The following is a 12,773-nucleotide window of genomic DNA, read 5'->3' on the forward strand; positions in this document are numbered from 1 at the left end:
GTCACTTCTAACTAAATTGACCCTCCAAAAGTAGGTTTTGATGATTTTCGTGAAAATCAGAAAAATTGCACCTAAAGTTATAAGCCTCCTAACATCCTAAAAAAAGGAAAAGATGTTTGAAAAATGATGCCAAGTTAAAGCAGACATATGGAAAATGTTAGTTATCAAGTTATTTTAGTGATATGACCAACTTTCCAAAAAGTAGAACATTTTGAATTTGGAAAACATAGTTTTTTTCAAAATTTTTGCCAAATTTCCATTTATTTCATAAATAAATACTAAACATATTGATTAAATTTCTCAACCAGCATGAAGTACAATGTGTCACAAAAAAACAATTTCAAAATCAACTGGATATGTTAAAGTGTTCCAAAGTTATAACCATTTATAGTGACACAGGGCAGATTTGAAAAAATGGGCCGTGTCAGGAAGGTGAAAAGTGGCTTCAGCGTTAAGGGGTTAAAACTTCAATACAAATTCAACTTAAGGACTAACACATAGATTAATAACTAAATCTACACTTGTTTTCTGGCGTAGAATCAGTGAATTAACTGCTAATTCTTGAGCTGTGCAAGAAGTTGCTATAAAATTGAGAAAATGTCATTCTCCATGCCATCTGGGTGTGGAGGGGGCATATAGGGACGTGGAAGGGGGGTTGGGGAAAGGGTAAGGAGTGCTGGTGTGTGACAAATCTCCCCCATAGAACCAAGTCTTGTACCATTCTCTCCCAGATTGAAAATCTCAGCTTGCTGCTAGTTTAATTGTTCACGTCCTGGGAATAGCCAATTCCATATCACGCGACCAGTAGAATTTTTTATATTTATTATCTCATTTTAGCCTCAATGTACAAGTATAGTGGGTGACAACTTGAAATATGAACAACTCAGCAAGGGTCGCAGTCACTGGGGCTGTTCTATAAGGTAGACACCAACATTTTATGGCAAGTCCCACACAATGTAGGGCCTGCCGGGGTCAGCTGTAACACCCATAATCAGACATCTCTGCCAGCACCACATCTTAGGCCAGTTGTTCAGGATTGTGGCCAGATTTCATGGACTGACCACAGTCCAGAGAACTTTGAAGACTATTTCCCTGCAAAAAAGAAGCGCTAACCTGTGAGCATTGATGCATATCAGTAGAACACACTGTAATACCAAAGTATTACATATCAAACTTTCAAAAGAAAAACAATGGTGTGCTTTGATTTAACATAACTTTATTCTTTCATTAGTTATTTACAAGTTTAAGGGGGTCAGATTAGGAGACAGGCTCATTAAACTGGCTCATGACGACTAATCCACTTTCCAGGGAACTGTTCAAGTAGGATTGCTTGGACCTTTGGGCAAGTCTCTTTCCCTATATGGAGATGACTTATGCCTGGGAAATTTACAACTTGTGGACATGATCCTACAGAGAAAAATTACAATATGACAGCAAGGTATTAATAGAGATTCTCACTTTGCAGCACAAGTGAATGCAAGTAATGTATGATGATGACGGCAGATTGTCTTCTCCTATACCCGTAATAGCGACTACCTATTGCAGGAAGCAGGATAGTAGATAATGATAAACCCAGAAAAGATGTATAGGTGCTCAAAAGAAAATTTGTGAAATCTCTCAAGAATGAGTTTATTTAGGCAACACTTTTTGGCGCTGTAATGGAGCATTCTTTTGCTACCTTGAAAAGCAGCCCCCTTAACACCAATAATAACCTACAAGAAGTCTAAAAACCATGATGTGGGATTAAGCCAAACTAGCATATCTATTCCAGAAGGAACAGACTCCCAATTGTAGGGTCAGAAGGTAAGAGTTCTCCTTATGGAGAGTTTGCCAATTATAGGCCGAGAACCAGTATAAAGAAAAGGAAAAGAATTTAAAAAAAATAAATAAATAGAAAAATACACTCTGTCACCCAAGGTGACCTTAACAAACGGAAATGGTAATTTAGTGACAGTTTAGGCATGTAACAAAACCCACAATGGGTCAAAGGTGAACCATGGCCAAGAGGTATAGTTAGGGTCTGGTTTCTATGTGACCAGGCTGCTACTCAATTCCTGAGCCAAAGCATGTTGCCTAAATAAACTCATTATTGACAACATTACAAGATTTCTCAAGTCTTTGTCTATCGGGAGCCACTGTAAACCTTTGCTGGGTTCATCATCTGAAGAAGGATGGTGACAAAAAGAATTAAACATAATCTACCAAGATCGATGGAATGTGTACAATATCTTAGGAAGGTAGGCAGGGTCTGTACTAAGAACAATCCTATACGTAAGAATTTTAGTATAGGATAGTTTATATGAGAGCACTGCTAGTTCCCCCACCCTTCTATTAGATGTAATGTCCACTAACAAACTGCCTTGATGGGGAGCCACCTTACAGGAATGGAATTTGAAGGTTCAATTGGATGATAATATAGGAATGTGAGCAACAGAGACAGATCCCAGGGAGAAACATTGGATTCTAGCAAGCAGAGCTAAACAGGAAGCTGCTTTCATTAATTTGACCACTATCGACTAAAGCACCAGGGGCTGAAACGTGAACCTTAAGAGTGGCAGGTTTAAGGCCCTTTTTCTATACCTGCCTGAAGGAAGTCAAGAATCGTAGGGATGTCTGGATGGACTAGATCCACTTCAGTATCCTGGCAAAAAGAAACGAATGCCTTCCAGATCCTGAAGTAAATATGGTACGTAACTGCCTTTCTAGTTTTTTGAAGAGTGAAAATTACCCTACTGTAAAGGTATTTTTAGTAGCTCTGAAGTATGTTAGGGAACATCTTCTCACATCTAATGTGCGTCATTGCTCCTCCTTTGTGGAGGTAGGATGATTACAGAATGACGGCAGGACAACTTCTTTAAATTTGGACACTACTTTAGGAAGGATGATGTCTTCGGATAATCGTGTCATCTAGAATTGTTAGATAGAGGTCTTTCCATGAGAAAGCCTGAATTTCCCCAATCCTCTTAGCTGTTGTAATTGCTAGTAAAAAAGCAGTTTTAAAAGAAAGTTGTTTGGGAGAAAAGTTAGATGGGATAGGACCACTGTTAGATCCCAAGGAGTAATGGCAAGTCGTACTTAAGGTCTCATTCTTTCAAATGCTTTCTAAAATCTTTTAAACCATACCTTTACAGATAATGTGATGTCCAGAAGGCGCTCAAAGCCACCACGTGCACCTTCAGAGTGTTTGGTTTTAGGCCTTTTTTCAGGCCCATTTGGATGAAATCTAGGATAGCCGCTGTGCTGGGAAATCATGTTCCTGACTTTTCCATGAACCCTTTTGAAGGCATTCCAAAACCTTATGTAGAAATGGGAAGTAATCTCCTTCCTGCTCTTTAGAAGAGTGGAGATAACTGCATCTAAAATCCCCCTGTTCTTTAACCCCTTCCTGCTGATACCCTTTTTCGTTTTTGCGTTTTCATTTTTCACTCCCCATCTTTAAAAATCTATAACTTTTATTTTTCCATGTACAGAGCTTATTTTCTGCGTAACAAATTACACTTCAAAATGGTGATATTTAATATTCCATGCCGTGTACTGGGAAAAAAATTCCAAATGCAGTGAAATTGGTGAAAAACGCATTCGTGCCGTACTTGTGGCCTTGGATTTTACTGTACGCCCCAAATAACATGTCTACTTTATTCTTTGGGTTGGTACGATTATAGGGAGACCAAATTTGTATAGGTTTTATGTTTTCATTTACAAAAATTCGAACCTCCTGTACAAAAAAACATGTTCAATTTTTAGGACTGTATGACCTTTTGACCACTATTTATAGTGTCATTTTCGATTATGGGCGCTATTTTCCGTTACGGGGTTAAATGCAGTGAAAAATCGTTATTATATTTAGATAGTTCAGGCATTTTTGGACGTGGCGATACCCAATGTGTTTATGATTTTTATTGTTTATTTATATCAGTTCTAGGGAAAGGGGGTAATTTGAATTTATGTTTTTTTGTTATAATTTTTTTTTATTTTATTTTATTTTATTTTACTATTTTTTCAGGAGACAGCCTGCAAGCATTTCTTCCCTATGGGTTATGTTTGCAATGTGTCCTTCTATTTATTCCAGCAATAATGCCATGGACCTGGCCGTGCAAGTTACCGCCACGGTGGGTCTAAGCATTGCTATTGACTTATCCCTTTTCTGCACATATTCGTTTCCATTAGAATTTCCTGTATTTCAAATAAAAATTCAAATCTTTTAAATTTAATATTGCCCAAAATGAGACATTGAGTTCTCTTACCAAAATTTCAGAGAGTGTTCTAAATGAATTTGCTTCCATTCGGATAAAAAAAATGTGAAGCATTTTTGAATACTCTTAGTCCTCTTGGGACTCGATTACTGGCATTGTTGGACTGATTTTATCCTGAAATGGAATAAAGATACTTCCAATCGGTGCCGCGATTGTTTCTTCTTTTATAGATCTACGATATCTGCAACTTATACGCCGAGCACCACTCTCATGGTCTTCTATAACTACATTTTACACCATCTCTGAATATATATCTGCATCGCAAGTCCACTAGGAGTCATCGATAGTGCCCCTTTTATTCATGCCTCGTGCCGTCTTCAATAAAGTATTTCTCAACTATATTTGTCAGTTGCTTAATGTCTCAAAACTTGATAGAAGAGACAGAGTCTTCCCGAAACACATTTTCATTGCATTTCTTACATAGCGTTTATTAATATGATGACAGCACCTTCTTACAATTGGCACAGGTTTTTAGAGGATAAAGAGACTGCAAGGTATAATAACAAACAAAAAGGAACATAACGTAAGCATTTTTACCAAACTCCAAATGAGGAGGGAATGACCGTACCAGGGGCTTCAGCAGGATCCACGGGCAGAGGGACATCAGGCTTTTTCATAGGGGCAGACATGAGAACACCAGGATCAGAGCTACACCAGCAGCAACTGCTATCACGCCAGGAGCTTTTAAACTTTGAATTTGGCGCCAAAAACATGCCTCCCGCGCGCTTCCCCCTTTCCCTGATGCTCCAATAGCCGTCCATCACCAAACGCCAGTAGGGCTACACCCATTAAGCCACTCCATTAATCCGAACAGCAATAAGAAGGGAGGAAAGGGACTCCACGCCCCACGGGGTCTCTCATGCTGGATCCTGTGCCCATGCCGGCGCAGGTAATCATCATGTTGCCTACATGTAATGACTTGCACTAAGGTCTGAAAAAGGCAACCCCGCTGCCTCGGAACCTGGCGAGATAAGAAAAAGGGCTGAATTTGCAGTCTTTGTTTCCTGTCCCTAGGGTTGGGGGGAATACACCTGTGGGGCCGCTGTGAAGGCGTGGGGAAAAGAATGTATGCAAAAATCTCTGAGGACGTACCAGAAAAGCAGCATGAACATTATTTGATTTTTCGTTTTGAACAACAATTTTCGCACATTAAAAAAACAAAAATTGTCTACATTGCTTCCAAATTACATTTACTTTAACCCCCTTAACGCTGAAGCCACTTTTCACCTTCCTGACACAGCCCATTTTTTCAAATCTGCCCTGTGTCACTATAAGTGGTTATAACTTCGGAACGCTTTAACATATCCAAGTGATTTTAAAATAGTTTTCTTGTGACACATTGTACTTCATGTTAGTTGAAAAATTTTTATGGTATGTTTTGCATTTATTTATGAGAAAATCAGATAGTTGGTGAAAATTTGGAAAAATTCTTGATTTTCAAACTTCAAAATGTTCTACTTTTTCCATACATAGTCATAACCGCAAAAATACTTAATAACTAACATTCACCGAATGTCTTCTTTATGTGGACATGGTTTTTTATGCACACTCTTATTTTTGTAGGATGTTATGGGGCTTTGAACGTTAGGTGCGATTTTTCACATTTTCATAAAAAACGCAAAATCCTGCTATTGAGGGACCTGCTCAGGTTTGAAGTCACTTTGAGAGGCCTAAATAAAAGTAAAACCCCATAAATTACCCCAATATAGAAACTACACCCCTCAACGTACGTAAAACAGCTTTTATGAAGTTTGTTAACCCTTTAATTGTTTTACAGGGGTTAAAACAAAATCGGATGCAATTTTGAAAGAGAAATTTTTTTGGCTAAATTAATGTGTTTTACAAAAAATGTACAAATTTTTAATGGATAAAATACCAAAACACTCCACAAAATTTGATACCCAATCCCTCCCACGTATAACAATACCCCATATGTGGTGGTAACCTGCTGTATGTGCACACGCCAGGGCATCGAAGGGAAGCTGCGCCATTCAGAGCAGATTATGCATTGTCACTTTTTATTGGCTATACAATCTTTATTTTTTGGGCAATTTGGACATATAAGGGCTTATTTTTTGCGACATGAGATGCACTTTACAAATACTTCCTTTTAGTGGGTCATTAGCTTATTGATGAGATTTTATTAACTCTTGAATGTATGGATGAAAAGAAAATAGTCAATTTTGGTTACCTTTCTTTTTGTATCTTTTGGGGGTCGTACACCGTACACTAAAAATACTATATTACCTTTATTCTACAGATTACTACGATTACGGTGATACCTCATTTATATAGTTTTTCATTTATTTTTACAATTTTACTGGATAAAAACTAATATAGAGGAAATCTCATTTGTTTTTGCATCGCCATCTTTTCGGAGACGTAACTTTAATATTTTTTGGTTGACAGAGCTAGTTTAGGGCTTATTTTTTATGTGTTGAGTTGTTCTTTTCAGTGGTACCATTTTGTCGCACATAACTTTTTTTGATCACTTTTTAGAACATTTTTGTGCAGAGATTTTATGAAAAATGTACATTTTTGGCGTGTTTTTCGGGTTTTGTTTTTACAGCGTTCACCGAGCGGGTCCAATAATGTTTCTGAGTTATTGTACGGATTGTTACGGACGCGACAATACCAAATATGTGGGGGTTTTTGGCGATTTTGTGTTTTTCTCCCTTTATTGCATGTGTATGGGGAATATTTGTGTTTAGGGGACTTTAACTTTATTTAATTAATTATTTTTATTCAAAAATGATTTTATTTAATGTTTTTAACTTTTTTTATTTTCTTTTACAGGTAAGCTTGAAGAAGCGATCCACGGATCGCTTGTTCAAGCTATTCTTCACATTACACAGTGTAATACAGATGAGCGCATGCTCAGTGTGTTACAGCCGGGTCCTGTCAGAAGGCGCGGACCCGGCTACAGGAAGGAGATCGCGCAGCCCCGGGCACCGGCAGTCCCGGGGCTGCGATCGGAACAGCGCCCCCCCCCCCCCCGGGTCCGATTCACTTTAAATTCCCCCTAACACGCCGCAGGTGTTAGAGGCAGGTGTCGGCTATAATATATAGCTGACACCCGCAGCTTCTGGCCCCGTTCAGGAGCTGGGGACAGAAGAATGACGTAATAGTACTGCATTTTGCGGGAACGCACCTCCTGCGATGCAGTACTATTACGTCAAATGTCGGGAAGGGGTTAATGGTACCATATTACTCTGGAGATTATCCACAACAAAATACGCATGTAATACCCGGACAGAAACGGCAATGTGTGCAGGAAGCCTAAATGTCCCCAAATGGGCTAGTGTTCAATGCAAGTCCTGCACATCAGAAACACACATAAAATACGCTCATGTGAAAGGGGATTAAGCTTCATCCTGAAATTAATGTTGACTGCTCCATGCAAATTACTGTGCTAGTCATGTTAGGATGTCCCCTAACCACACTAACCAACCCAAGCCCACAAACAGTAAATACTTCTGTAATATGTACATTCCCTGGAGGTCTTCTCAGCCCATTTCTAGGCCATTTTTCTTTTGTATGATGCAGTCAGTTTGCTCTGCCCACTCTATGCATCTGGCATCCCAGCCCTGCCTCCTGATTGTAGATAGCCTGAGAATTACATCGTTCTATGGGACATTATTAAAGGGGTTATCCGGCTGTTAAAAGTTACTGAGGGCCGGGCTAAGGTGGGCTAGTTAAACATAATAGACATCTACTTACCTTCTCCGGCGCCCGCGGTGCGGTCCCTTAGATCCGTGCCCCTGTTTGTTTACAGGGGCACAGAAGCTGCGCACAGGGGGCTTGCGGTCCGCGATGTGTCCGGCTCCTCCCATCTGTCCCCATCTCTCAGCGTTGTAATCGATGGGAGATGGTGTCAGATGGGAGCTTCCGGCCAGCCAGAAGCTCCCTGTGCGCACCTGTATACTAACCGGCGCACAGAGGGGATGGACCGCGGCGCGGGACAATCGGCAGCGCCAGATGAGGTAAGTACATGTTTATTATGTTTAACTAGCCCACCCCAGCCCTAAGTGTTTTTTTAACACCCGGATAACCCCTTTAAGGCCGGTAGGGGGTCATCCCAGCATGATAACTCTTCCCCCATGTGGTTTCCTAGCTCATTTGTAAGCAGCCTTCAGAGCTCTTGTTCTACATAATGCTAAATTACACAGACTATAGAAGGCCTATATTGTGATTTTGTCACTTTCCTAAATAACTGGTTGGTGATGGTTTCACACGATTTTTGAGAAAATAATTGGTTTTGCAACAAAAAAACATACACAGTTGCATTGCCTGGACACGACAAACACCCAGGATGGGTAACGGTTTCACCTACAGGCACCTATATCTATTCTGTGGATTCTAAGGACATGTCCCTACATTACTAATGTTATTTCTGAATATCTGTTTACCTTACTCATTGCTTGCATTTTAGATTCTGTGCATTATCTATTCTGTGGATTCTAAGGACATGTCCCTACATTACTAATGTTATTTCTGAATATCTGTTTACCTTACTCATTGCTTGCATTTTAGATTAGATTCACGGAGGATCTTGATTTTATGGACTTGTGAGCCATAGCGTTGATAAGCACCAAGACAAAGATGACAATGTACGTCAATAATACAGCAATATTTAGACAGCCCTGGTTTTTACATCTCAAATTAATTAATGCAACTTTAATCCCTTTCTCCCATCAAGAGCTGCTATCTCAAGGTAGTTGTTATATGATCAGGCTTTTACTGATATACATTCACATAGCCTATTTAATACGTGTCCTATTTCACCTAATTCCCATCATTAAATGCTCTGCACACGTCTACCAAGGACAGCACTGGTCCATTTGTGACTTAGCAACCAGAGGTTTCCAAAGTAACCCACATAAAGATTAAAGAAACTGCTCTTCAAGTAAATGGAGATAAACAGAACTTTGTCCATGAAAGAAAATTCACAAATTTCAATCCCCTTGTGATGTTTACACAATAAAGATCATTTAACCCATTACTTTACAAAATTTATATAATAGTCTTATTGCCATTTTACATACTGTCAGCTCTACTAAATGTCACCCTCTCTCTCCCCAGGATAAAGATCTTATCTGCCTGTAGCTTGAAGCGTTACTCTACACACCCTGCCAGTAGGAAGTTAGTGTGTCTGTGTGAGCTCTTCCTGGAGTGGCAATTCTGGGTTACTGTTCTTCCTTGCAGAACTTTGGCTAGGCCAGTGGAAAAACCGGACGCCTAGCCCAAGGCCCCATAGTGACCAATGGAGAATTCAGTATGGGTGGTCATTAAGGGGTTAAATATAGGGTGTAATAACATCCATGCAGGCTCATTGCACAGTTTGACGCTTTGAAATAAGCTGCAGACAATATAAAGAATAACTGTAAAGTTCCCCCCCCCGCCCCACAAATCAATAGCTCTTGGGGTGTAAAACAACTTTGCCTATTATCTTTGTTACCTATATCCAGCAGTTTCATTGCTATACCCCGCAGATTATCTGAGTGTTACAGTAGCTGCTTCCTCTGCCTGTGGCGATGGGCCCTGGGGTCCGTAGTATAAACAAACTTTATGGATTCTTGGGAGGGGCTGCTGCTCCCTGCTCACAGAGGAGGAGGTCATGTGACAGAGCTCTCTCTATTTATGTAGCGGAGCTGGATGTGTTCAAGACTGTGGACACAGATGTCTCCAGCACAGAATAGCGAGGTACAAGATCTTCCCTGTTCACTATCAGTCCCTCCATCCCAGTCTGTGATTCTACAGAACTTTCTCCGTCTCTCTCTGCACCTCATGCTGCTCCCCTCCCCCACCTTGTCATGGCACTTTGTACATTGTGCAGATACGCTATTAACCCTTAGTGCTCACACAGCATCGGCTATGCATTGCATGTAACTGGTTTACTTATGATTTCTTTCACTTATTGCATGGTCCCTGTTCCCCCATGTGATGAAAGCTGCCAGGCTAGTCACCATATACATCTTATATGTGCACTATGCAGTGTTCACTGGATTTAGGTGAGGGAAACAAAATGGATTTATTGCTAAATTACTTTGAGAGAGAACACAAGGCATCGTGGGATCTGTGGGCAAGCTAGCTGTCTATGCACTCAAGCTGAGGCCAGACAGACATTAGTCTTGCCCACTTCAACTCTGGTGAGAAAGATTTTTGTCGAACACATTCATAACAGAAAATGCCATAACTTTGGAAAGAAAAGGACAAGCAGCACAAAGCAGTCATTGATCTGTTTTGGGAATCACATAAAAAAATTTGGTAATGTCATTATACATTTACAGTTACACTAACTTTATTTATTGTTGCAGCTTACAGCCACAAGAAGGTCATGTGACAGGAGCACATGCACATGCTGCAGCTCCAGTCACATGAGCTACTGTAGTGGCCATGATCTTATGGTAATAAATGACTGTTACCAGTGATCTGTACATACAGACATGGAGAAAGGATGCACACCATGTCTTCCCTCCATGCCTCTCGGCTCTGTGAATCCCTGTGATGTCACAGGATTCTCCAGAATTCAGTTCAGGGGGTTTCTGTGACTGGTCCTGGTTATATCATCCCAGTCATGTTACAGGATAACAATGTCATACTGACAGCCAAATCCTGTGCTATTAAATACACCACATAAATGAATTAGCTGCACATGAACTAGTTCCCAGCCCATTCAGTTACGTTATGTGGACAAGCAAATACTTTTCACAGCGACAGGTCACACCCACTATAGTAGGTCAAGTCACCAGAGTGTCAGCAGTCTGTACTCCATAACTGCTCTGATCCCTTCTACCGGGGCTGTGAAATGCAGAAGTGGAAACATTGGAATTGGCTGTAACTCATGACCAAGACTAAGGGAAAGTATCATGCAAAAAGAAGACTTTTTCAAGGAGTAAAAAATGGTGCATGCACAGATGTTATTGCACCCTAATACTGCAAGCATTACATGCAGATCTGCCCGCATATTTATGAGGATAGGTGAGCATTCAATTAGCTTTAAAGAGGACCTGTCTGGGCAATTTGGGCCACTAAACCACCCACAGGCCCTAATGGGCCACTGATTTAGTGCCCCAAATCTGCATTTTTCAAGTTCCTCAATGACCGATCCGATATAATGTGAAGCCAGATTTCTTAGTATTAGGGCTCATTCATGCGGCTGTCTGTGGGGAGGTATGTGCAGCCGCATATAAGTCCCCATAGACGACAATGGTTACGGGGCGGCGGTACGGTGGCACACATGTGCACCGGGAAAAGATAGAGCATGCTCTAGCATGGTGAAGGGTCACCTCCTCTCCAGCGCATGGCGGTATGCCTGCCAGGCACCCTTAAGGAGATAAATCCTGACTCTTAGAAAAGACATTGGGTGTCATGACTACCCCACCCACAAAACCTGACTGATCAGTCACAGCATTCCTTGCATCAGTGTGTGTAGAAAAGACTGTCAGTCACTGTTAGAGGAAGATCTGTCACCCACTTTTTGTGGGTCTAGTGATCAAGATCACTTCTAAGAGTCCTATCGGGATTTTCTCCACTTCTTACCGATTTTCGAGATCTCTTTATTTATTGTCAGAAGACATGAACTGCAAGCACTAATATGCTGATGTGTTAAGTTTCTTGAACGTCTACATCAACCAATGCACATTCCCCTCAGTAGTCAGCTTTGTGCTCACACTATCCCGAGTGATACCCAAACGCTTCAGCTAAACGGGAGTAAACACTCCGGGAAGTAGCAGGAACAAGAACAATAAGTCTAACAAAGAAAGCCCCGGCCTTCATCACACTACAAGAGCCGCAACTAAGGTAGACCGCTCCGAGCAAAGCATTAACAAGATGAATAACAGCAGGACACTCATCATCCCAGGCCCAAACTTGTGTGTACAGGAGGCGGGGCCGCACACCATAAACACAAGCACATGCCCTCCCGCCACCAGCCTCTTCTATCCTCGTTACCTGCTCTGTGGAAAAAAGAAGGGATGGCCGCAGCTCCGGTACCCGGTGGCGCCGGAAGAACAGCAACAATTAACTCTTCACCTTCCCTCAGGTAACAAGCGCACAGGTACTTCCGCCAGGAGCGGGAAGCGCCTACGAAGCGTGATGGCGTCAGCGTACGTGATGTCGTACCCAACCAGGGAAGAGTGCGCTTTGCTCTCCGGCGCTGTTTGGTACCACTGGTGTATTGCAGGTTCCAGTTACACGCACGGCGGGAAAGAGCGGCGTCGTGTAATGAACTGAGGAGACGTAGTGCTGCAGCTGCTTCACTGTGTATAGTTATTGGCTCCAGAGTAAGGGCAAATGTAGTTGTAGGGCAAGTTTCAGCAGTTCTGAGGGCAGGACTACGCGGCTCATATGAAAATAAACAATAGCATGATAGGGTATATGTGGACAGAGTCTTAGTTTTTCAATGACAATCCACGGTAAACGCATGAAAAAAAAATCATCTCTGCACCTCTTTGAATCCCTTAAGGACGCAGGGTATTTTTGCTCATTTCTTGCTCTCCAACTACAAAAACCCATAAC

The 12,773-nt window shown here is 41.3% G+C and overlaps 1 protein-coding gene across 3 annotated transcripts in view; it reads right to left on the reverse strand.

The window, feature by feature from the left end:
• EYA3 (EYA transcriptional coactivator and phosphatase 3) overlaps positions 1-12,548 on the reverse strand; it is a 79,615-nt gene extending 67,067 nt beyond the window's left edge. For all 3 annotated transcript variants that reach the window (XM_072136925.1, XM_072136924.1, XM_072136923.1), the window contains exon 1: positions 12,207-12,548. The gene's annotated coding sequence lies outside the window, so the exon portion shown is untranslated. The remainder of the gene's footprint in view (positions 1-12,206) is intronic.
• Positions 12,549-12,773: the final 225 nt, after the last annotated feature.

The sequence above is a fragment of the Engystomops pustulosus genome, chromosome 2 (assembly GCF_040894005.1).
Source record: "Engystomops pustulosus chromosome 2, aEngPut4.maternal, whole genome shotgun sequence".
Lineage (NCBI taxonomy): Eukaryota > Metazoa > Chordata > Amphibia > Anura > Leptodactylidae > Engystomops > Engystomops pustulosus.